This window comes from Pleurodeles waltl, chromosome 6, assembly GCF_031143425.1.
Source record: "Pleurodeles waltl isolate 20211129_DDA chromosome 6, aPleWal1.hap1.20221129, whole genome shotgun sequence".
Lineage (NCBI taxonomy): Eukaryota > Metazoa > Chordata > Amphibia > Caudata > Salamandridae > Pleurodeles > Pleurodeles waltl.
The window spans coordinates 1,034,883,287-1,034,910,565 of NC_090445.1; the positions used below are offsets into that span (position 1 = coordinate 1,034,883,287).

At 46.2% G+C, this 27,279-nt stretch overlaps 1 long non-coding RNA gene across 1 annotated transcript in view; it reads right to left on the minus strand.

Moving 5' to 3' along the window:
* Positions 1-24,382, minus strand: part of LOC138302074 (uncharacterized) — a 169,133-nt gene extending 144,751 nt beyond the window's left edge. Inside the window, exons 1-2 of the long non-coding RNA XR_011205258.1 lie at positions 24,297-24,382; positions 24,137-24,209 (exon numbers count right to left, since the gene is read on the minus strand). This is a non-coding gene — a long non-coding RNA (uncharacterized lncRNA). The remainder of the gene's footprint in view (positions 1-24,136; positions 24,210-24,296) is intronic.
* Between the last annotated feature and the right edge of the window lie 2,897 nt (positions 24,383-27,279).

A 27,279-nucleotide genomic window follows, 5' to 3' on the forward strand; every position in this document is an offset into this window, starting at 1 on the left:
GAAAATTCTCACAGAGAAGACCTCTAGCCCAGGGCAAACGCACTATTGTTGTTTCTCTGATTCCAGCCCTTGAGGCTGTCACTAAAGCCAGCGTTCCAAATGCTAAAGCACTACATCCACGTTGAATACAATGAGCAACGTCTTTGAAAGCCACTGATGTTGACTACATTTTTGACCCAACATTGCAAACTCAAGAATTTTTGCAATATGAACTGTAATACCCAGTTTCAGCAAACACTCTACCTTTCGATCAGTATCAAAGAGTCATGTACACCAATGGCTCAGTGCAACCAGCAAGTGGCACAAAGCATCAATACTCCGCTGCTTGCACAGGCGTATGTGGCTAAATGGAGGATAATAAATTTTGTCCCCAATATACATTCACGCAAACCCTAGGGGATTGCACAACACAACTAGCAGAGATAAAGGCTCTGGAGATGGCACTGGAACACACGGATCCTTCAAAGCAAACACTGATTGTTTGTGATTCGTACTACTGTGGCTAGTCATTCAATCGATACCTGCATTATTGGCACCAGAATGGGTTCAGGGATTCTAAAGGCAACACCATCTAACACAGACTTCTGTGGGGGAAAGTAGTGGATCTGAAGGAAACGCTACCAAATGTCCATGTTGTACATACATTTGGACACCAGCGTGTTGGAAGACTGGGAATACACTGGCTGATGAAGCCGCAAAGTCAGCAGTAGCTATGGCCACTGTTACTGCAGTAACCCGCTTAGGTGCGAAACCAGAAGAGGACTTATGGGCTGCAGTGAAAGCCATGGCTAAAGGTACGCCCTATCTATAAGCATTTCCTGCTAAATATTCCTACCGAAGGGAAGCCTGTCTGAACGCTGCAGTTAAAATACCAGGCGTAGGGGTTTGAGAAATTCCCAACAAAAACGTAAGACAGAGTTGATTAAAGCAGCACATGAGGGGGCAGCATCTGCCCATGCTGATGTGGCAGCTACAATATCTTTGTTACAAGCCTGTTTTTGGTGGCCAGGCCTATACAAAGAGGCCAAGCAGCATGTCCTTTGTTGTGACATCTGCCAACAAATTAAAGTTTCCACTGCTAAATGCCCGCCGCAGACACCCCTCCTAATTTCAAACAAACCATTACAAGGTGTGTACTTGGACCATTGTGGTCCCCTAGCACCGGACAGTGTATGCAAATACATTTTAGTTGCTGTTGACTCTTGCTCCATATTTCTGTGGGTGTGGCCACAATGCTCGGCTGACACTCAGACTGTTATCAAAGATTTGCAAGTGTTTATCAGTACATATGCAATTGCGGCTTTCCACTCGGTCCAGGGCCCTGCTTTTGCCTCAAGGGCACTCAGGAATGCCATGGTTTCGTTAGGGGTCTATCTTCAGTATTCGTCTCCATTTCATCCTGAGGGAAATAGTGTTGTGGAGCGATCAAACCGTGATTTAAGCAGTCCTTAACAGCCAGAGTCTTGCGTACGGGTCGTAGTTGGCTTAATCACCTGTATGGAGTCCAGAGAGCACTTAATAATCTCCCTAGAAGGTCCCTGGGGGGTCGTACTTCATATGAGTGCCTGTTCAGAATCCAAATGTATGTTCCAGATCTTGATGGCCCTGGCATGGAGGCGGCAGAAAAACCCTTTGACATAAATGAACGTGTCACTCTCATACAGGAATTACAACAGCTCCATGACGACAACGCTTCTGCCAGTGCTGCCTCCACAGGAATTAAGGATTTACCTGTAACACCTACAGGCTGGATTCCTAAACTTGGGGATCTAGTACATGAAAAGGTTGCTGTGAAACAGGAGTTTGGTCCTTCATATCGTGCACCAGTCCCAGTCTTGAGAATACACGTAACCAGAACTTTCATTCTACCACCGTTGGTTGGTGCCAAAGAAAATTGCTTTGTTTCTATCGACAATGTCAAATTACACCATGTGGCTGAAGCAGACCAAAAGGATCAACTAGTAGTTCCAGAATATTTCTTACTACTAGTCAAGAAGTTCCTCTACAAGTTTTAAGCAGCAACACTGACACCTATCCGAGCATGGGGAGGGTGGAAAATGACCTTGCATTAGTTCCACTAACATCTGTTTCAACAAATAATACAGAAATAATTGATTGATTTGATACAACTTCAACACAGACGGATGGTGTCATTTATTCGGAATCACCATGGGAAGCACCCACTGGTTTTCCACCTACAAATACAGCTCCAGCTTTTGCACAAATTGCTTCTGGATACTTTGCCGACATCAACAACACCATTTTGGACTAATTTGCCTCTTCTACATCTGAACTGTCAAATACACGTAAGTTGATAAACTGTCTTAAATCAAATTACTTAATTTTTCCAGGAACTATCTGTTGCTGTCAAGTTTTCCTCCTGTGGATTGTGTTTGTTATGACATTCTTTTTATTGATACATGGTCATTTTCTTCCTGAAAGATCTACAGTCGAACTGGTGGATGAGGTCCTAAAACCCAATTTTTCACTGGATGTGGTTAGAGAACACCCCAGTCTCCTGTCTAAGAACACCGATTTACAGGACTTTCTGTTAGGCCCCAGAAAACAACACAGAAAGTGTTTCTGATAGGAGGTATATAATGAAATTTCGAAGCTTTCCTAACAAAAAGCTGCTGCCCGGTTAAGGCAAATAGACCAGCAAAACTTATAAAAGGCAGCTGTTGTAGATAATGGGATTAATACCATGTCTGACCAGATATACACCTTAAATAACATTGTCTTTCCTGCTATAGACATTATACAATCAGACATGTCTTCTTTACACCATGGACAAAGTCAACTCAGGTCCGTTATGCATTTGGGTTGGACACTTCAAACATTGAAGGCGGGTCTCATGCCCTGGCAACACGTTAACGCAAGGGACATATTTTCTACATTTAACTTAAAGTAACAACAACAACTAATGGCTAAGAAAGAAGCAACGTATGTCATGCTAAACATCGAAAAGTTAGAAAAGTTGCCTTTTACTGTGGCTGAGATACCATCTGCTGAATGGTTAATACACAGGGTCCTTAATCTGCCTATTTCCCAACTCCAATTCACATCCTGTTTAAAACACATTCCGGTAGGCAGATATGAAAAGCTAGGAGATAGTTACATCCATGAGGTGTGGGGGCTGCCCTTCTTGTACAAATGTCTCAGTGGCATAAAAGAGGTCTTTCTTTGCAGTAGTAAATCCGAGACTTCTGTCAGCCATTCGATGGGCTGTAAACAGCTGTCCTTGCACGGGGCGTGTAACGCGCCTGCAGTTAATTTAGCTTGTTATCTAAAGGGGGTTCCAGTCCCCTTGATTAGACCTGCTTTCCAGGTGCTTTTGAATGGCAGCTATGTTCTCCTCAGTGGTGAAGACTGTTGTGGGACGCAAGCCGGAATAGTTTATGTTGTTTCGGTCTCTAAGATTGTTACATGCTGCGGTAATGTACTTTTTCCTCTCACTAAAATATAAGAGGTAGCTGACATGTGGCCTCATATTGCTACTTCTAATGTGAATTTTGACAAATTGAGCAGACTCAAAGATTTATTGTTTCAGAAACATGTGGCCCTCACACCTGCATGCGAGATCGAAACACTTCAAGTGGCAAGGTCATCAGCAGAAATACAGTCCCTTTTAAGTACCAACTTTCCAAGACACTTTGGTGAACTCATGGGATGAATATTTAATGTGTTCAGTACTAGTGGAATCGCAAATTTATTTAAGGCTGTTGGTTCTGGTTTCGTTCACACCTTCTCCTCTATATTCGGTTTGATACCATCAGCCATCCATTCAATATTCTCCAATATTTTCTGTGGATTTCCAATAACTTTGGCTATAATACTTGTCATTTTGCTATTGCTATTTTTCATGCGCACTTGCTTTCCCGCCGCAACAAGAAGGAATGATGGTGCTCCCATCAGCGCAGCTGTGTCGTGAACACATGATGCAGTACTTTGGAGCAACACTTTTGGAGCAATTGGAGTGTGACTGGTCCCTGTCATTCAGACCGGTTTTGCACTGTGTGCAGCCCGTGTTTCGGTGCCTTTGGTGCCCTTTCAAACATGCACTGAAAGTTTGTCTTTCTAAAAGCACTTGCTTTCATTGGACACTGATCTGTTGATGTTCTCGCTGAGGGTTCATTACCAGACGTGCACGTTGAGGGTGCGTTTGCTACGGGAAGCTGTTTATGAGTTACCCTTCCCGGAGGATGTGGCTCTGAACTAACTACGGGGCACACCATGGAACGCTGCTGCCTCGGCTGAAGCCCAGGCTATGGAACATGACTGCTCCTTGGTCCTTCTCGGCGATGCCTTTCTGACTTTAACACCTGCTGAAGTGGAAGATTTCCTGTGCGCCATAGTCCTGGATTCAATTTGCAAGATTCAAAATGACTCTGGCTCTTGAAATACGGCCCCTTTTTGCACCACAAGTTAACATTTTAAATTGTCCTTTATATAAGCTTATGTGTCCTTTTAACTTGTCATTATTGATACTTCTACACATATCTTAGGTTGAGTTTTAGTAGCTTTTACATATGTTCAGGCTTTGAACCACCTTCAACCGACAAGGGGAGGGTGTTGTGTAGCCATTTTAGTTATAGCTCTATGGACGTTATTTTAGCACATTGGGCCTGCCACTGTGCACTTTAACCTAGATATATTTTATTCAGCTTCATTTATTATTTTAACAATGGCCACTTTTGCGGTCTTGTTTTAATTTCTCTCTCTCTAGCTGTTTTCCCCTAGGCCAGCACTATGGCCCTCATTACAACCCTGGCGGTTGGTGACAAAGCACCGGTTATACCGCCAAAATGCCGGCGGTAAAAAAAAATGGAATTATGACTACAGCGGAAACCGCCCACACTGACAGACACTTTAACACACCTACCGCCACGGCAATAGCAACAAGCACTGCGGCGGTAACTGGCAACAGCCAGGCGAAAGACAGTGTACCACCCACACTATTACAACAGGCCTATCTGCCACCTTTTCTGGGGCGGTACCAACGACATCAAAAGCACTGCGGAAACAGTACGCAGAAGGCAAAAGCCTCACCTCTGGAGACCCATGGAAGAACCACAACGCCATGGAGCCCTATTTGGACATCTTCCCCATTCTTGTATACCTCCTCATGCACTACAAACAGCAATGCCCGCGAAGAAGACCATGGTGAGTACTGCCGCCTAGCACACATGAGATGGGGGAGGAAAAAGAGAGTGACACACATGCCACACGGAACACCGACACCACCCCCAACACCATACACACAAACAGATGCAGTAACATTACATATACACCCCGAACCCCTCAGGAAAAATGCCAGGACATAAGGAATTGATTTAAGTGAGTGTAATAAGATAAAAAAGTAGAAACTTGTGCTTCAAAATCAAAACAGTATATATATCTATGCAAATGGAGGGACACTGCCCAGTCCTCAATGTCCGTGGGCCACAGGGCCACATCACATAGACCAAGGCCCCACTTCACTCCTGCAACAACACAGGGAGAACACTGCAGGGGCATCAGATCAAAAATACACAGACACCTCAGGGGGACGGGGAACAGGGGGGGCACCTCAGCTGGAAGATGGTACAACACCACTGGTCCTGGAGGGGCTACATGCCCTGTGCGATGTCTTGGAGAGTGTAAGGCCACAGTCTCTCAAGTGGGTGGTTTGCCCACTGCTTGGTCCTGGGGAGTGCAAAGCCACAGTCTCTCTAGAGGATGGCTTCTCCACTGGTTCTGGAGGGGGCTTGGTGCCCAGTGTGCTTCATCCTGGCAAGGAGGGGGTGAATGGATGGCTTCTCCACTGGTTCTGGAGGGGGCATTGTGCCCATTGTGCTTCATCCTGGCAAGGAGTGGGTGAGTGGATGACTTCTCCAGTGGTTCTGTAGGGGGTATTGTGCCCAGTGTGCTTCATCCTGGCAAGGAGGGGGTGAGTGGATGGCTTCTCCACTTGCCCTTGAGGGGGCATTGTTCCCAGTGTACTTCATACTGGCAAGGAGGGAGTGAGTCGATGGCTTCTCCACTGGTTCTGGAGGGGGCCTTGTGCCTGTGATACAGCACTTGGGGAGTGCAATGTCACAGTCTCTCACCTGGGTGTCACACCTACAGGATTTTCAGGGTCCAGGACGCACTACAGCCCATGGAGGCAGGACTTCACACTGCCCGTCGGCGGTGACGCCTGCTCAGTAGTGGCAATGGTGTTGCTGGTGTCGGGGATGCCAGTGGTGGTGGGTGGCTCCAGCCCTTCCCCTTCAGCCTTGGACAGCTGCTCACTGGGGCTGCTGCTAGTGGCAGTGGTGCTGGTGGTGGTGCAGGCAATAGTGGGGGAAGGCTCCAGCCTCGGACGGCTGCCCGCTGAGGCAGGTACGCCAATAGCAGCATATCTGACACTCACAGACCCCTGCCCAGTAGTGGACGCCTACTAGCTTGGTAGGAGGTGGTGTTCATAAGCCCCTGCCCAACATGGGACCTACCCTGCACTGTCCAGCCTGGCCTAGGGACACCCACAGGCCCACATCCCCCACCCGGAAACCACCCCACCACGCGTAAGTAGTATATTGGGAAACTGTACTCACCCCCTTGTGGCTTCTGTGATGGCCTCAAGCACCCATATAGCTCAGGATAGGCCACCACCAGTATGCGTGCCATCAGGTGTGGTCAGGATTTGACAGGCACCCCTTCCTCATTGGGAAGCCATCCCCAGCTAGGCCTCTGCTGTCTTCCTTGCCCAGTGTCTCAGTTCCTCCCACAGTTTCCGACAGTGGGTGCTCCACCTGCTGTAGACCCCCAGGGTCCGCACACTCTTGATGACGGCCTGCCATATACCCTTTTTCTGATAGGCGCTGACTTGCCGAAAAAATACACATAGAAAAAGGTATCAGTTGTACCGTCATGGCCCACCATAGCCCTCACATCCCCGTAGCACAGACATTGCCCACCATAAATGCAGCATGCTGCCCAGAACCCTTCCACCAACACCTCCTACACGAGGCCCTTACACACAGCACTCCACGCATCCATGCCTCTTGCATCGTGCTCACAGTGTACTCACCTGTTGGTCTGGAGGCCCATACAGCATTAGGTACTGGGGTAGGACCTCATCCACCAGTCTCGCCAACTCCGCAGCATTGAAGGCAGGGGCCCTTTCCCCAGTGACACAAGCCATGGTCGGTTCCAGACACAGGTCACAGCAGCACTTGCAGTGTAGGTCCTCTCCTGTTGAAGGTCAGGTAGTGTTGCGTAGGCTCTCATTATTCTAATGAGACTACTGGATATTTGAGTGGCACAATCGCCCGCGGTGTGGGAGATTAAGGCCCTCATTACAACCCTGGCGGTCGGTGTAGAAGTGGCGGTAATACCGCAAACAAGCGCTGTAAAAAAATTGGAATTACAAGCATGGTGGTGACCGCCATGCAAAACCACCACTTCTCCACACCGACCGCCAGGGTGGTAAAGACCACTGGGCTGGAGACTTCAGTCTCCAGCCCAGAGGCCGTTACTACACCACCAGCGACATCACGACCCTGCATACCTCCATGGATTTTGTGGGGTTCTGTACCTCCACGAATTCCAAAGCGGTAGGCACTGTCAGTGCCAGGGAATTAGTGCCCTGGCACTGATAGGGGTCTCCCCCATTCACCTCCACCTCCCCAGAGTCCTCCCCCCAAACCCACAACCCCCCTATCACTCCCCAAAGGTGGTAGGAGCCCCCTCACCGCCCCCCAACATTGACACACACCCCCCCACATGCACACTTACACTACAACTACACATACACATACACACAGACAGACACACAGACAGACACACAGACAGACACACAGAAAGACACACACACATTTTCCAAACACACAACACACCCCCTGCATGAATACATGCACTCACACACCACCTCTACACACTCACACGCACACACCCATGTACGCACACAACACACAACACCCCCCTACCCCTCCCCTAACGGACGATCACCTTACCTGGTCCGGTGATCCTCTGGGAGGGAACGGGATCCATGGGGGAAGCTCCACCGCAAGCTCTCCGTCACCAGAACACCGCCACACTGAATCATGGGACGTGATTTGGTGGGCGGTGTTCTGATGATGGGAGGAGGAGGTGGAGCAGCCTCCACTTCACTGCCGAATGCCAGTATGGCTTCTCTCCGTCCGAAAAAGGTCAGAGGGCTGCCAGCAGTCATGATAGGCTGTGCGGAAAACCACCTGCACTGGCGGTCTTCAGCACAGCAGTACCTCGGCAGTCTTTCTTAAAGACCACAGATGTTGAAATGAGGCCCTATGTCTAATCCACTGCGGGAGACACCTGTCGCACTAATCCGGGTTTTGCTCCGGCTAACTAGCAGTGCCTCATCTCTACCCGGGAATAGGGATGACTGGGCAGCCACGCACATGACATACTTGGCTTCTCAGGGAAGTCGTGTCACTCAGGTCTCATCCGGTTCTCTCATTTACAATTTAGTCCCATATATAAATGATGAACAGAAGCAGTATATGTTTCAATAAAGAGTTTAATAAAACAACTGCATCTTAGATAGCAAATCCTGAGCTGCAATAACCAGGACGACACAACATGATAGTATTAGAATTGTGATGAGAAGAGTGAAGCATAAAAACAAATCTATCATATTGTCACTATAATCAATGGACTAGCTCCTACCTAGGCTATGATAGAGCACAGCATATTAAGCTGTAATTCTGCCCTTCAGGTTCCCCTGGGAAGACATCAACCCCCATTCCTGAGCAAAGGCCTGCAGTCTGCGTTAGCATCTGTAGTGAAGCATTCAGTAATCAGCATAGTCGTGGTTCTCTGGCTGGAATCTCCCTCTAACATGTAAGGGACAAGGAAGTGTTTTTATAATAACACAGTTGATGTTCTAAGAAAGTGTCCCTACGTAAAGATGTGTGTTTTCTACGAATGTACTGTGCTGTAGCCTTGGAAGAAGCACAGAGTGATCAAGAATGTCTTGTTTGAGAACAGAGTGCTGGCCTAGGCAAAAACAGTTAGATATACGGAAAATAAAACAAGACCGTAAAAATGGTTATTGTAACAATAATAAGACAAAGCTGAATATAATATATCTAGGTTAAAGTGCACAGCGGCCTGGTGTGTTTAAGTGATGTGCATGGAGCTATAACTAAAATGGCTACACAACAGTAGCAAGTGAGTGAACAGATAGAAAGTGGCGGTCACGTCCACAGCGGTGTGTACTGTCTCCACCGGCGTGCATCACCATTGGCCACTGTAACCCATAGAGCCCAATGACAACCAATGAGGAGTTGCACGGCAGTACTCAACCGCCTCCCACTATGGCGCACAACGTTAGCAGCATTAAATCATTTCCACATGTCCATCCACACAGGACAGGCAGACACCATTTCAGGCGGGGCTGGTCATGGCACCTAACTGCGTCACGATACACATAGGCACCATTTGGGCCGATCTAACAACATACTGTTACAGTCACAACATGCAATGCAGTGTAGTTTTTGGAAATGTGGTATACTGACCAGCTGCTCCCTGTTTTGCCCCTAGGTTCCAACCGCTGCAGATTAGTAGGAAATGGAGATATCCCCCCATATACAGACCCCTGGTGGACTTTCAACAATGGAGGACAGGCACATCATCCTCACCTATAGACTGAGCAGGGCCACAATCATAGATCTGCGTGCCCAATTGGAGCCTGACCTGATATCTGCTATCCATCAGCCCACTGCGATCCTCCCTCTTGTGCAAGTCCTATCTGTGCTCCATTTCTTGGCAAGTGGCTCCTTCCAAGTGACAGTGGCCTTGGCAGCAGGAATGTCTCAGCCAATGTTCTCAATAGTGCTGACCAGAGTGTTGTCTGCCCTGATTAACCACATGCGCAGCTACATCGTTTTCCCCCAGATGGAGGATTTGGTAACAGTGAAAGCTGACTTCTATGCAATGGGACATATCCCCAACATTATTGGGGCTATTGATGGTATACATATTGCATTTGTCCCCCCCTCGGAGAAATGAGCAGGTGTTCAGAAATCGAAAGAGCTTTCACTCCATGAATATGCAGATAGTGTGCCTGGCGGACCAGTACATCTTCCATGTCAATGCAAAGTATCCTGGCTCTGTGCATGAGGCCTATGTCCTAAGGAATAGCAGCCTCCCATATGTGATGGCTCAACTCCAGTGGCACCGGGTGTGGCTAATAGGTGAGCCCTGGTTCCCACCCAGTGTTTGTTGGTGTATGGGTATGGTGTGGGCCCTAAGGGTTAGTGTGTGTCCCTGAATATTTGCAGGTGACTCTGGTTACCCCAACCTCTCATGGCTATTGACCCCTGTGAGGAATCACAGGACAAGGGCAGAGGAATGTTACAATGAGACACAATGGCGAACATGGATAATAATAGAGAGGACATTCGGCCTCCTGAAGGCCAGGTTCCAGTGCCTCCATTTAACAGGTGGATCCCTGTACTACTCACTCAAGAAGGTGTGCCAGAGAATCGTGGCATGCTGCATGTTGTATAACCTTGCCTTGAAACGCCACGTGCCTTTTCTGCAGGAGGATGAAGGTGGAGATGGGCATGTGGCAGTAGTGGACCCTGTGGACAGTGAAGATGAAGAGGCAGAGGATGAGGATGAGGACAACAGAACAGCTATTATACGACAGTACTTCCAGTGACACAGGTAAGACACTGTAACTTCACTTTGCATTGACAGTTTTGTATTTGACATTGTACATGGCAGGCAGATTCTCCAAATTCTATGGCCACTTACTGTACTTTGGCATCTCTATTTTCAGATATCTGTGCCCCACTCTGGCACCTGGTGTGTTGACTGCATCCAACTACAGGTCATTCTTATGTATACATTACTGTACAGTTGTATTGCAGTGTTTAAACCTTGTTAAACAAATACATTGTTAAATCATTTGACATACTCCATACTTGCATTTTTTCAAAGGGTGTTGATTTAAGTGCTAATAAGTAGAAGGGTATGTGCAATGGGCTGGGGTGATGGTGGAGGAAAGTCCAGGATAGAGTCCAGTCTATTTGTATCACAGGTGTATTGTCCAAGGGGGCATAGGAAGGCAGCAACAGCAGTTTAAGGTGGACAGAGTGACAGAGTGGGACACAAGGGTGACAATCAGGAGAGTCATATTTCGTGGCTGATGTCTTGGCAGTGTTCTCTGGCTTCTGCCTGGATCGCAGGGACCATTTGCAGGGTGGTTCTCCTTTTGCAGGGGGTGGGGGGCTGGTGGCCTGTTGGTCCTGTGGCGGGGCCTCCTGTCCACTAGCGGCAGCAGAGGTGGAGGGCTGTTTATCCGTGTGGCTACTGTCAGGGGCCTGGTGGTGTGCCAATGCCTCCCTCATGGTGTTGGCCATGTCTGCCAGCACTCCTGCAATGGTGACCAGGGTGGTGTGGATGTCCTTTAGGTCCTCCCTGATCCCCAGGTACTGTCCCTCATGCAGCCGCTGGGTCTTCTGCAACTTGTCCAGTATCTGGCCCATCGTCTCCTGGGAATGATGGTATGCTCCCAGGATGTTGGTTAGTGCCTCGTGGAGAGTCAGTTCCCTGGGCCTGCCCCCCGTCACACAGCAGTCCTCCCAGCTTCCCTGTTGTCCGGTGCCTCTGTCCCCTGAACCGTGTGCCCACTTCCACTGACCCCAGGTCCCTGTTTGTCCTGTGTTTGTGGGGTTGCCTGCGGTCCATGTAGTGGTGGACACACTGCTGATTGACGTGTCCTGGGTACAGAGGTATGGGCCCACTGGGTGGGTGCTGTGGTGGTGTTTCCTGAGGGGGAAGGCTCTGTGGTGGTATGGGACTATGCCTGGGTAACCGACTGTCCGGAGATCCCTGATGGGCCAGGTTGGCCATCCAGATTCAGGTGACCAGAGGTGCTGTCATCACTGTGGACCTCTTCTGTGGGGGGAATGGATGTTGCTGGCACCTCCTCTCCTGTGACATTGGGTGGGGGACCCGTGGGGATGTAAATGCAGTGTTCTTGTTTCTGTGTGTGACATCTTGTGCATGTTGCCCTGTATGGTTGTGATTGCCCTGTCAGCTTTGCTTGTGTGAGTGGTGATTTTGTGGGCTAGGTGATTCTCTCTAATGTGCATGCTTTAGTGATGGGTGTCCATGCAGGTCTGTGAGTGATGTCCATGCATTGGTGGTGCGTCCAGGGCTTGGTATTTGGATGGGTGGGTAGTGATGGTGGGGTGTATGTGAGGTGGTGGAGTGATGGGGTGATGTAGGGGTGGAGGTATGTGATGGCATGCAGATGGGGGTGTGATAGTAATAGAGATTTGACTTACCAGAGTTCAGTCCTCCTGCTACTCCTGCCAGGCACTCAGGATGCAGTATTGCCAAGACGTGCTCCTCCCATGTTGTTAGTTGTGGGGGAGGAGGTGGGGGGCACACTGCCAGTCCTCTGTACAGCTATCTGGTGTCTTGCTACCACAGAACGCACCTTCCCCCTTAGGTCTTTCCACCTCTTCCTGATGTCATCCCTTGTTCTGGGATGCTGTCCTACGGCGTTGACCCTGTCCACGATTCTCCGCCATAGCTCCATCTTCCTAGTAATTGATGTCTGCTGCACCTGTGATCTGAATAGCTGTGGCTCAACCCGGATGATTTCCTCCACCATGACCCTTAGCTCCTCCTCTGAAAACCTGGGGTGTCTTTGTGGTGCCATGGGTGTAGTATGAGTGGTGTGTGTAAGGGTGTGTGGGGTGATGTGTTGGGGGGCGTTCTGTGAGGCGCGTGGATGGTGTATGGGTGATGGTGTTCTGTGACTCTGGTTCTGTGGGTGGTCTTGGTGTGTCTCTCTCAGTTGTCAATTTTTTTGAGTCGTAAAAGGTTGTGGATAATGTGGGTGTGTATTTTATACTGGTGTGGGTGTGTGGGTGTGGTGTTTGTATGTGTGTCAGGTGCGTATAGTTTGAATTGTCCAATGTAGAGTTGTTTTGTTAGTGTGTGCGTATTTTGAGCGCAGCGGTATGTACCGCCAATGGATTACCGCGGTTGAATGTCCGCTGCGGTGATTCATGGGTCATAAGGCTGTGGGCATAGTTCTGTTGGCGTAATGGTGTGGGTTTGGATACCACCAGTTTATTACTGAACTTTTTCCTTGAGGAGTCAATTATGTCATGCGCTCATCTGCCCAATCATCCTTACTCATGAGTAGAGATAAGGCACTGCTAGTTAGCCAGAGCAAACACCAGATTAGGGCAACAGGTGTCACCTGTAATGGGTTCAGACTCAATCTCCCACACCACAGGCAATTCTGCTGCTCAAATCCTGTAGTCTCATTAGAATAATGAGAGCCTACGTGACATGGTGCCATCAACGTTTGGTCATGCTATAATTTTCCGGTCCTCCTGAGTGTCTCTGTCTCACTATATACAACGACGCTTCCGTACTACATACGGAGAGGTCCGTGGTATTGAGGTTTTCCTCCTCAGCTAAGTAGGGAACATCTATCTGACGCTGGAGATTGTTCACCCTTGAACTCTAAAAGGATAATCCCCATTTGGTGTGCCTTCTCTGAACAACTGACCATTCATTATGGCGAATCCACAACAGTTCAGTTTTAAAAAATTGACAGGTTTGGTAGGTTTCCCTAGGTGCCGGCGGAGCTAGAGGCCAAAATCCACAGCTAGGCACTTTACAGTCTGTTTTCTTTGGAAAAATGTGATGTGTCCATTTTGTGTTTTGGGGCGTTTCCTATCGCGGGCACTATGCCTACCCACACAAGTGAGATACCATTTGTATCCAGAGACTTGTGGGAATGCTAGGTAGAAAGAAATGTGTAGCTCCTCTCAGATTCCAGAACTTTCTGTCACCAAAATGTAAGGAAAAAGTGTTTTTTTTGCCAACTTTTGAGGTTTGCAAAGGATTCTGGGTAACAGAACCTGGTGAGAGCCCCACAAGTCACCCCATTCTGAATGCCTCTAGGTGTTTAGTTTTCAAAAATGTATAGGTTTGTTAGGTTTCCCTAGGTGCCGGCTGAGCTAAAGGCCAAAATTCACAGCTAGGCACTTTCCAAGAAACATGTCAGATTTCAGAATAAAAATGTGAAGTGTCCATGTTACGTTTCCTATCACGGTCATTAGGCATACCCACGCAAGTGAGGTGGCATTTTTATTGGGAGACTTGGGGGAACACAGAATAGCAGAACAAGTGTTATTGCCCCTTGTCTTTCTCTACATTTCTTCCTTCCAAATGTTAGACAATGAGTAAAAAAGATGACTATTTGAGAAATGGCCTGTAATTCACATGCTAATATGGGGAACCTAGAATTCAGAGATGTGCAAATAACCACTGCTTCTCAGCACCTTATCTTGTATATATTTTCGAAATACAAAGGTTTCCTTGCTACCTATTTTTCACTCTTTATATTTCAGCAAATGAATTGCTGGATACCCAGTATTGAACGAAAACCCATTGCAAGGTGCAGATAATTTATTGGCTCTGGGTACCTGGGGTTCTTGATGAACCTACAAGCCCTATATATCCCCGAAACCAGAAGAGCCCTGTAGATGTAACTGTATATAGCTTTCAAAAATCTGACATGGCAGGAAAAAGTTACACCGTAAAATGTGGAGAGAAACTGCAGTTTTTCTCGCCTCAATTTCAATATTTTTTATTTTAGCTGTTATTTTCTGTAGGAAAACCGTGTAGGATCTACACAAAAGACCCCTTGGTAAATTAAGAATTTTTTCTACTTTTCAGAAATGTTTAGCTTTCCGGTATCCAGCATTAGTTTCACACCCATTTCTGTCACTAACTGAAAGGACAAAATATAGTGAAAATTGGGTATGTCCCAGTAAAATGCCAAAAACCCTTTTGAAAAATATATTTTTTCCGATTCAAGTCTGACTGTTCCTGAAAGCTGGGAAGATGGTGATTTTAGCACCACAAACCCTTTGTTGATGCCATTTTCAGGGAAAAAACACAAGGCTTCTTCTGCAGCCATTTTTCCCCCATTTAAAAAAAAAAGTTTGCTATATTTTGGCAAATTTCTTGGTCTCCTCCAGGGGAACCCACAAACTCTGGGTACCTCTAGAATCCTTAGGATGTTGGAAAAAAAGGACGCACATTTGGTGTTGGTAGCTTATGTGGACACAACTTTATGAGGGCCTCAGCGTGAACTGCTCCAAATAGCCAAAAAAAGGCTTGCCACCTGAGAGGGAAAGGCCTGGCAGCGAAGGGGTAAGGACAGGCCCAGGTAGTCCCATTCGTGACACTAGAAGGTCAATCAAGCTGTTATGTTTAACCATATCAGACACAGATGAGAGATCAAGAAATATAAGCAAGCATGGTTCATTCTGATCAAGTTATCTCAAGGGTTCATGTATAATAAGAGTTAGAGCAGTTTCAGTGCATTGTTCAGTTCTGAAGCTAGAAGGGCAATGGTCAAAGAGGTGATATTGTTCAATGTGGTAGCAGGGTTGGAAGTGTACACATTTTTCTAGGACCTTAGCAAGAGTTGGGAGGTTGGTGATGGGATGGAAATTATTGAGGTCAGACTGGTTGACATTTGGCTTCTTTAGGATAGGAGTGACCTGTCCTATCTTTAGACAATTGGGAATTAGGCCCTGGGAGAGAAATCCATTAACCATCATTGTCTAGAGTGGGAGGATGGCACAATTTAGTTATTTGACAAATTTTGCAGGCAAAGGATCATTGAAGTGGTTGCAGGGTTTTTGTGACATAATTAGCTTGAGTATGTCTGCTTCGTCTGGAGTTTTGAAGGTGTTCCAAGTAGGATTGTTTTTGCAGTAAGGCTGGTTTGAGGTGGTCTCATAATTTGAGGCCCCTGGAGGCAACTGGGAAAGGTTTATTAGACACTGGGAGGCAAGTTGCAGTTTTGAATTGATCATCATCGTTTTTTCCATGAAATAGATGGAGAAATCATTTCTGCTTGGTGAGATCCATTGTCTACCAAAAAAGAATTCGAGTTGTATGGTTTTTGTTGTTTGATGAGTTTGAATAGTGTTTTCATCATCATCATCAGCTTTATTCGATCAATGACCATAAAAGCACATAAAAACAAGATAATAAATAATTCTTAAGTAAATAAATAAATACACATCTATAAATTGGTGTAAACACATTAAAACAATAACTTGAATTACACATATGACTCTAAAACTTATCTATAAAAGAAATGAGACCTTAAATTACTTTTTGAAGATGGCATCGTATGCGCCAAGCTGTTGCTAAGTACTTGCTTACTGAAAGAATTACGTCGGCTGAATTATGGCTTTTTAGAACCCGTAGAGCCAAAGAGCAGTTCTTGAATCCCATGTCCCTGCAAATATTACGAATCCATTTTAATCGCGGAATCGCATAGGCTGGGCAGAAGAACATGAAATGCTCAATGGTTTCGAAAGTACTGCCACAGGCAGGGCATATATCGGGAAGATTAATCGACCCCCACCTATGGATCAATGACATCAAGGGCAAAGAGCCAAAACGAAACCTTGCATATAAGCTCTTGCCCTGCAAATCCGGTATAACATCCAGATAGGATTCAAACTTTGGGGACCATTTATTATCAATGAGGGAATTAGTTAAGCGACCATGGGATTTGGGGGTTATGTAGTTATCCTTAACATAAGACCAATAGGTTAACTTTAAAACGTTTTTATGCCGTCTCTCTCATTTATGGGGATTTTCCCAATAATCACCCAGACCCAATAGCCGAAGCCAATGGGCCACATGGCGAATCCAGGGAAGAGTAATAGCGTTTTGGCATTTCAATAGATCGAGTAATGAGGTCTTATATATATCTAGTTCGGGGGTTATCCATAACCTGATCCAATAAAGGAGAGGTCTTAGAGTAGCTAGATCTGCTACTCGGCTTAACCCCAGATCTAGAAATAATGGAAGCAGGGGTGTGGTGCGTGGACATGCAGTTAAAGCCCTTGCAAAATTGTTTTCCCCCACACTGATCTTGTTAGAGTTAGCGTAACCCCATACCTCCGCTCCGTACAGGGCTGCACTTTGAGCCTTAGCTGTATACATTTTTATTGCTGGGGAAACAACTTTTGTAGAGGTGCTTTGATAGAAACGCAATATAGATGAGGCTCTGTGTTGTAGGAGCCCTGCACTTTTTGTAATCTGCTCTTCCCATAATAGTTTACTAGTTAGCCTAACTCCCAGGTAATCTATAGAGCTTACTTCCTTCAACGGTACTCCCTCAATATGAATGGAACATTTTTTCCTAGATCCCTTGGATAACACCATCAGTTTGGTTTTGTTGATATTAACCTCCGACCCATGATCGCTACAAAATTGGTTAAACCGGTCAACAAGGGTTTGCAACCCCATTGGTGTCTTAGAAATGAGAAGTGAATCATCGGCAAAGAGCAGGATGGGGATTTTTTGTGTATTCAGGGAAGGGGCATCATTCTGGCCTATGGACACAGCCTTTACTACTTCATTGATAAATATGGTAAACAGTAGGGGGGGCTAGCACACAACCTTGGCAAACTCCCCTTCTAATTGGGATCTGTTCTGTCAGTTCGCCTTGTTCACCCCACCTCACTTGGGCATAAGTGTTCTCATGTAGTCGTTTTAACAGGAGTAATAGGTCCTCTGGGACTCCCAATCTACCCAGCACTTCCCACAGTTTGGCTCTTGGGACCAGATCAAAAGCCGATCGCAGGTCTATAAATACCACATACAGGCACTGCTTGGCAACAAGAACATATTTCCAATGCAATATGGCCAGTCGAAAGACCTGGTCTATCGTGCTAGTTTTTGCACGAAACCCTGCCTGTAAATGGGAAAGGATTTGGTACTCCTCAACCCAATTGATTAGCCTCTGCGAAATTTGTTTAGCAAAGATCTTTTGTAAGTTGTCTATAAGGCTAATTGGCCTATAGTTAGCTGGAAGATTAGCATTTCCTTTTTTATAAATGGGTATGATTTCTGCCCCCTTCCATGTACCTGGAATTTGCCCCTCTGCAGCTATGCTATTTGAGATGGCATTAATATACCAGGACCAGATATATGGTTCCGATCTATAAAGATCTCCAGGAAGCTTGTCTGGTCCAGGTGCTTTGCCAGGTTTTAGGCTATTTATAGCCTCAAGGGTCTCTTCTACTTTAAAGATGAGGCAACCCTCAGGGACACACTGGGCCTCCACTTGGAGGGCCATGCTGGAATTTGATTCCAACAGTTTTGTTGGAGAGTGGACCACATTGGTGTCCATTGGGCCCTCTGGTAGGGCATAAAGAGTAGTAAAATGCTCTACCCAGCTTTCTGGTTGAATATGGTTGCTGGGACAACTCCTACCTCCATTTTCTCTTTTAGACAGAAGTTCCCAAAAACGCTTGTTATTCTTCTCTCTGGAAGCATCTAATAATTCCTGCCACAGGGAATCCTCCCACCGCTTTTTTGCATTAGACAAAGTTACTTTGTATAAGGACCTAGCTTGTTTAATTTCCCCCTGGGAACCAGACATTACTGCTACTCTTAACCCAGACTTAGCCTTTGAGCACCTCTCATCAAACCATCCCTTGCGTGCCCCTTTCCCTTCATGTGGCTTTGACCGCCTTGTTTTATAAAAGTACCCCCGTAGCTGAGTAGTCATGCTGTCATGTATTTTGAGAATCAGAATATTCCCCACAGCCTGATCTTCGTACTCAGCCAAACTATTTAAGAAAATTTGATATATTGCTCTAATATGGTGAGGGTTGGACATCACTTTTGGCCAAGTAATCTTAGTGAATTTGTTGTTCCAGCAAGGTGGCGGAATTATTGTAGCATAGTTATTAAGTGTTCTCCTGAACATTTCTCCAGAAAGGGTAAGGAGCAAGGGGAAATGGTCACTATCACATCTCACTTCTACTTTCATATCTACCAAATGGGGCCACAACCTAACATCGACCAAGAAGTAATCAATAGTGCTTATAGACATGCCCCTTTTGAAAGTTGGTGCGCTGTTCATATCAGATGGAGTTCTACCATTACAGGCCCTAAGGCCATGGTTTAAACATAATGTGGCTAATTGCATGGCCACCCGAGATTTTTTGCAAGGCCGGGTAGTGGATAATTGTGGGATCCCCCACTGCTCATCTTCTTCATCAGTTAAACCACTTATGAGAATAGAAGGCTCGAAGGTACAGTTAAAATCTCCAGCTATGATTAGAATAGTTGAGGGGTGGAGGCTTCCTACAAATTCGGACAGAATAGCCAGGGTATGGGGCTCAGAGCCATATGGGACCGATCGTATATAAGCATTAACAATAACAATTGATAATCTTCTGTTGAACGTAATACACATGGCTTTTAGATCTACAGAATCAATTTCCAAAAGCTTATAGTCAAACTGCAGATTCTTGTTAACAAGTAATAAGAGCCCACCTTTCGCCCGGCCCCTCCCCTTCTCTGGAGGTATAGCAGGTGCGCTAAATGAGAGAAATCCATCTATATTAGTAGCATCCTCCACCCAAGTTTCCTGAAACAGACATATGTCTATTTTTTTAATAAAAGAGGCCCATTCACCATCATCTAATTTCTTTGCCAGGCCGGCAACGTTCCATGACATAAGTTCTAGCGTACATTTATCTTGGTTTATCACCACGGTTGTGCATCCAGCATCTACCGCGCTCGGGTCATTACTACAAATGTCTAATGATGGTGCTTTATCATCCCCCGTCAAATGTAAGGCCTTGGAGCGGGCCGTCACATTAGTTACTAATTCAGTAGTCAGTCATACAGGATTAGGCAGCTGCCTGAGATTAGTAGCTTCCTTTCGTGCAGCACCTCCACGGGAATTAATTAAACCATTGAATCCTGCCGGTCCCATGGCTGGTCCAGAATTATGTGGGTGTAGCATGAGTCTTATTCCCCCCCTGGTTGTTGCGTTATCCAAGTGGGTACGAGAATCAAAATCCATTAATTGTGTCACAATATACTTGTCTTCAAAATAGATAGTTATTGTGTCAAAATTGGTCCCTGTGATGCTGCTTCTCTTGGCCGATATTATGTCAGAACGAATAACAGAGAGACAACTTCGTCGGGAGCGTATCCAGTGTATGACTTTGTTAATCAAGGAAGCTTGGTTCTCAGCTAACCCTGACGATAGTTTTGGAACATTAGTCAAATAGATTTTGTTTGTTCCCTGACTTGTAGGCAGGTCCTGTTCTTTAGTAACTGTACTCTCAATATTGTAGCGAGAGAGAGGGATGTTATTATAGGGGATCTTGTGTAACCTGTTAGGGGTCTGTGTAAAACTAGACTCTTGGACAGTTTCCGGTGGGTCAGGTCTACTGGTCCTACCTCTAGCTCTGTCACTGGTTAAATTACTTGACCAGTTACCTTGACGATCTCTGTGTCTAGTTACATTTGTAGACCTCCTTCTGGGCCTCATATTATCTATGTTGGGATCACAGCGGTAATCTTCCCTCCCTTGAAGAGCTGTCCCCCCTCTAATGGGGAGACAAGAATTATCCCTTAACTCCGTCCCCTTTGTTGGGGCAGATGATGGGAAAGCTTCTTCCCCCCTGACCGCCCCACAAACTTTACAAATCCCTGCACAAGCATAGTTGTTTCCATGCTGGTGCGCACGGTTGCTCTTCATAAGATCTATTAATACTAAAACCAATCCCTTAACTTCATCGACTCTCTGAAGGACTGTAGCCAGGTTGTCTCTACTAGCTGCAGATTCTTTGCCTTCCGACTCGAACTGGGGGATCGGTGAGATAACACTAGGGTTGGGTGTTCCAACTACTGGCTTGCACTTGGGCACACTCGTGGGCACGGGTGAATCCTCTATTGTTAATAGAGGTTCTAAGCGATTAGTACAGAATAAGCTAGGGACCACCTTGATCACCGGGGTCAGTGGTGGGAGAGTTGGTGTGTGTGGTACATGTGGGAGACCCCACTGGGATACTGGAGGACTCGCTATGTTATGAGTGGGTTTTGGGAAGGGGCCCCTACAGTTATGCGGGCCCCCATCTCCATCAGCCCCTGTTATAGTATCTATAGAATCCCTTGACCCCTTCTTTTTAAATATCTCTGGGATTTTCCTATCCTTAGGGGGGCCTCTCTTTGGATTATTTGCCCCTATAGTTGTTTGTGTACCTAACATAGACTCAACTTCTTTAACTAGGAGGTCTATTTCATCCAATGGGTTAGACCCGTTGGGTGTACCCAGATTCAAAGGTCTACTTGGGCGTTTTTTTGCGATTTTAGTACCCTTGGATTGCGCTGGTAAATCTATAGCCTTTCTTTTCCCCATGTTAAGAAGATGCCCGTAAGATAAAATAAACACAAAATACAGTGGTAAAAGAAAAGAAAAGGAAGACAGCTCCCTTTCTTATGAGTTGAATGTCCTGTCACTGGAGTAACTGGCACTGCCTAACAACCCTCTTCCGGGGGTGGCAGCGTCTCACTCGTTAGCTGGGTGCTTGTTTTGGATTTGTTTGGGAACAGCCCTCTGGGTGATATCCTCCGGATGCCAGTAGAAGCTTATGGAAGAGGCCTACTGTTATTGTAATACGGATGAAAGAGGGGGGGGCCCAGCCCAGCCTCCTCCGGTCTCCGACGGGCGCAAGACGGGCCCGCCCTTGGCCCGGGCTTCACCCGGGCGCCGCCCGCGCACGTCCCGCGCACGTCCCGCGCGGCGGGAGCGCTGAACAAAGTTTAAAGGGCTCCTGCCCTGACTGCTCCTCCCCTCGAGTGACGCGCTTCCCACGGCGGCGGGAGCGCTGAACAAAGTTTAAAGGGCTCCTGCCCTGACTGCTCCTCCCCTCGAGTGACGCGCTTCCCCATAGTGTTTTTGGTCTGTTTTGGGTGTTATCAAGTTTAGTCCTGAAGTACTTGGCTTTGGGTCTTCTGATGTGTTTATTTAAGGCACATTTAGTTGATCTTAGATATTTGAGGTGTGCTAAGGTGGGAGCTATCCTCCAGGATCCCTCAGCAAGCCTTAAATTATGTCTTTCCTCATAAAGGTTGTTGTTTAACCAGGGTTTGGGCTATTTATTGGGAAATCTTTTTAGTTGTTTTGGAGCAATGGTTTCAAATATGTCAAACATCGATTGGAAGTAATAATCAGTAAGATCATTGACATTCTTCAAGTTTGGAGGGAAGGTAGGATGCTGTTGCTAGTAAAGGTTAGTTTGGTCAGTTAAACTGCTTTTTCTAAGGTCTCTGGACCATTGTCTGTGTTTAAGTGGTTGTCCCTGTCTAATCAGCAGATCTTCCAAGATGAATAAGGAGAGTAGGTAGTGGTGTGACCAGTCACAAGGAGATTTGGATTCTAGTTGTATGACATTGTCCTTTGTGGTGATAAGATCAAGTGTGGAGCCTCTGTCATGTGTAAGGCCATTGCATTTATTGGTTCAGGTTGAGGTACGAAAGGAAGGCCTTGATGGAATTCAGTATGGGGTCATTAGAGTTGTTCCAGTGAATCTTTAAACCACCAAGAAAAATCTGTTTGGTGTGTTTGACCGAGTTAGTCTCCATTAGTTGTTCAATGAAAAATTGATTGTTGCCTGGGGGGGTGGTAGAGAATATGGATAGTGCACACTATCTCATTCCTGTTCCATATATCGATACCCAGGTGCTTGCAAAAAATATTGGAGTGGTCTGTGTATGTTTCAGGTTGACAGGGGAGCAATAAATGCATGCTATGCTACCCCCAGTTTTTCCAGATCTATCTAATCTGATTATTTCATAGTTGGGTGGGACTAGGACATCCGGAAGGGAAGATGTGGTATCATTGAGCCAGGTTTACATTAGGACTAGAAGGTCAAGGTCGTGTTCAAGGATGAGATCAGCTATGTCCGCTGTGTGTTTTACAGCTGACCTGCAATTGAGAAGCCTAGATTTGATGTGAGATTTGTTTGCTAGTCACTCTTGGTGTGTTATGGGGATCTGTAGCAGATTGCATTTGTTCTCGGCTCTATGGTTGCAACTAGGTTTTTTTAAGATGAATGGAGGGAATGGTTTGGATGGAGAGCTGAGAGAGGGATGTGTTCTCAGGTCTGGCAATATAAAGGGAGTGAATGTCAGCCTCAGATAGATGGTCAGTGACTCTCTGGGGTCTAGCAGCAGGATAGGGGTGGGGTTTGTGGTCTCCATCTCATGGTTGTTGCATGTGTGAGAGTTGGAGTCACATGCCAGGAGCAGACTGGCTTTCTCATTGTGGATGGGTAGTGTTGATTAGAGTGTGGGGTACTGTTAAATTTGCAACACTGTGTAGTGGCACACGTTTATATCAAAAGATAATTACATAATATTAATATGAGTCAAAACGAAGTCCATGGTATATCTGTTCAATGTCGTGAAGAAATATTTATTCCAAAATGGATTATTCATGTCTCAAAAGTTCAAAAAAGAAAACAATCATATTCCAAATTAGATTCACATATTAAGTTCTTTTTAAAAGATAAATCAAATTTCCAATGGTTCCTTGAAAGAAAATCACATTTCCAATTCTCAAGAATGTTCTTAAATCCCACTTGTTCGTCCACTTGTTTGTCAACACGTGTTTCATCAGGGGAATACCCCAAGACTTCCTCAGGACCTCCTACAACAGTATTCCCATAAATGACAGGTCAGTATATAGTTCAAATAATGTAATTACAATACTACCCTTCTTGGTGAACACAAGTGTACATGCCTCATGGTGGGAACCGTGCTCTAAATAATAGTGTGTCCATGATACTTGACATTGCCTAATCTTACTCTGAAACATCTCTTACTACATGCGATACTCAATAGGGTATTTTTAATTATGCACCTCAGCCCTATTGTTAATGTATAAATATATAAAAACCACCACTATTTTGACTCCAATCAGTGTAGAAAAGCCCAGGAAACCAAAGATTTTTCAACACTTCCCAAAAGAACATTCTCAAAGAAATACTAAAAAGTTCAACACAAACGTGCTGTAAATATGGTGCAAAACCAACATGCTACCTCATCCCTAAATTGTCTATGTGCCCCTAATGAATAACTTAAACGCTGTACCTTACAATCCTAAATTTGGTTTGTATTTCAAATTCAAAAGCCAAAAAATCATTATATCCGTTGACCTAAGGTAAAAAGAATTTTCCATTAACAACTTTCTACTTCATGTCTTGGACTTATGAGTACTGCAGTAATTGACGTCAACCATAACGCTCACCTGACCAAACACTCCTAGCGTCTCGGTTAAATCGGATACTGGGATGCCTCATGTAAGTATCTGCCGGCATATCCTAAAGTTACAAAACCATTATTAGTCATCATGTATACACTGATCTTCTAACAAGACCAAACAACCCTCAATCTACTGCACCGTTTACCTGTGTAAATTCCTCACAACCACATTGAGTCTGATAGCGGTTTCCCGCTAGTGCGCCGGATAGCCATACCGAAAGGGAAAGTTCACACCGCGCAATTTTAAAAAGCTGCAGTTTCATCGTAGTAAAGAAAGGACTATTGTTCCTACGTAGAACAGAAACGAAATGGAGAAAAGACTACTCCGTAACACTAAAGATCAGCCACCTATCTTGTCACAAAGTATTTAGCCGATTTTGGCAATAAACGCAAACCGTATCTCAATCGATCGTGTTGGTAAAAGCTGTTAGCCCACTCAAATCAATAATACCAAAACGTGATTCTAATAATGATAGATATAACTATAGTATGGCCAAAGGAAATACAGTTGCATGACACAATCCTAATCATATTATATGACATCTTCATCAATAGTTAAATAATAATGGGTATTAAAGTTCATAAATCTCAAATACACACCAATGCTTAATACCTTTTATACAGTAATTATCTGGCACATTCTCACCAAAAATTATTCATCTCTTATACTGTGGCCCACAATCTAATTCCTAAGCTAGATTGCTAGTAAAGAACTGCACAAGAACAGAAATTTTCCCATACTCAAAAATAGCAACCATAAAAGGCTATGTGTAGGAGGCTGGACTGGCTTGTAGTGAGTACCAAGGGGTACTTGCACCTTGCACCAGGCCCAGTTATCCCTTATTAGTGTATAGGGTGTCTAGCAGCTTAGGCTGATAGATAATGGTAGCTTAGCAGAGCAGCTTAGGCTGAACTAGGAGACGTGTGAAGCTACTACAGTACCACTTAGTGTCATATGCACAATATCATAAGAAAACACAATACACAGTTATACTAAAAATAAAGGTACTTTATTTTTATGACAATATGCCAAAGTATCTTAGAGTGTACCCTCAGTGAGAGGATAGGAAATATACACAAGATATATATACACAATAGCAAAAATATGCAGTATAGTCTTAGAAAACAGTGCAAACAATGTATAGTTACAATAGGATGCAATGGGGAAACATAGGGATAGGGGCAACACAAACCATATACTCCAAAAGTGGAATGCGAACCACGAATGGACCCCAAACCTATGTGACCTTGTAGAGGGTCGCTGGGACTATTAGAAAATAGTGAGAGTTAGAAAAATAACCCTCCCCAAGACCCTGAAAAGTGAGTGCAAAGTGCACCAAAGTTCCCCTAAGGACAAAATAGTCGTGTTAGAGGGAGAATGCAAGGAAAACACAAATCAGCAATGCAACAACGATGGATTCCTGACTGAGGGTACCTGTGGAACAAGGGGACCAAGTCCAAAAGTCACAAGCAGCTTGGAGATGGGCAGATGCCCAAGAAATGCCAGCGGTTGGTGCAAAGAAGCTCTTACTAGGCTGAAGAACTGTGAATACTGCAGGAACGACAAGGGCTAGAGACTTCCCCTTTGGAGGATGGATCCCCCACGCCTTGGAGAGTCGTGCAGAAGTGTTTTCCCGCCGGATGGACGCCAACAAGCCTTGCTACACGCAAATCGCGCGTTTGGCGTTTTTGGACGCTGCTGGGGCCCAGGAGGGACCAGGAGGTCGCAAATTGGACCTGCAGAGAGAGGGGACGTCGAGCAAGACAAAGAGCCCTCACTGAAGCAGGTAGCACCCAGAGAAGTGCCAGAAACAGGCACTACGAGGATGCGTGAAACGGTGCTCGCCGAAGTTGCACAAAGGAGTCCCACGTCGCCGGAGACCAACTTAGAAAGTCGTGCAATGCAGGTTAGAGTGCCGTGGACCCAGGCTTGGCTGTGCATGAAGGATTTCCGCCGGAAGTGCACAGGGGCCGGAGTAGCTTGCAAAGTCGCGGTTCCCAGCAATGCAGCCCAGCGAGGTGAGGCAAGGACTTACCTCCACCAAACTTGGGCTGAAGAGTCACTGGACTGTGGGGGTCACTTGGACGGTGTCGCTGGATTCGAGGGACCTCGCTCGTCGTGCTGAGAGGAGACCCAAGGGACCGGTAATGCAGCTTTTTGGTGCCTGCGGTTGCAGGGGGAAGATTCCGTCGACCCACGGGAGATTTCTTCGGAGCTTCTGGTGCAGAGAGGAGGCAGACTACCCCCACAGCATGCACAAGCAGGAAAACAGTCGAGAAGGCGGCAGGATCAGCGTTACAGAGTTGCAGTAGTCGTCTTTGCTACTATGTTGCAGGTATGCAGGCTTCCAGCGCGGTCAGCGGTCGATTCCTTATCAGAAGGTGAAGAGGGAGATGCAGAGGAACTCGGCTGAGCTCATGCATTCGTTATCTAAAGTTTCCCCAGAGACAGAGACCCTAAATAGCCAGAAAAGAGGGTTTGGCTACCTAGGAGAGAGGAGAGGCTACTAACACCTGAAGGAGCCTATCACAAGGAGTCTCTGACGTCACCTGGTGGCACTGGCCACTCAGAGCAGTCCAGTGTGCCAGCAGCACCTCTGTTTCCAAGATGGCAGAGGTCTGGAGCACACTGGAGGAGCTCTGGACACCTCCCAGGGGAGGTGCAGGTCAGGGGAGTGGTCACTCCCCTTTCCTTTGTCCAGTTTCGCGCCAGAGCAGGGGCTAAGGGGTCCCTGAACCGGTGTAGACTGGCTTATGCAGAATTGGGCACATCTGTGCCCAAGAAAGCATTTCCAGAGGCTGGGGGAGGCTACTCCTCCCCTGCCTTCACACCATTTTCCAAAGGGAGAGGGTGTCACACCCTCTCTCAGAGGAAGTTCTTTGTTCTGCCATCCTGGGCCAGGCCTGGCTGGACCCCAGGAGGGCAGATGCCTGTCTGAGGGGTTGGCAGCAGCAGCAGCTGCAGTGAAACCCCAGGAAGGGCAGTTTGGCAGTACCAGGGTCTGTGCTACAGACCACTGGGATCATGGAATTGTACCAACAATGCCAGGATGGCATAGAGGGGGCAATTCCATGATCATAGACATGTTACATGGCCATATTCGGAGTTACCATGGTGAAGCTACATAT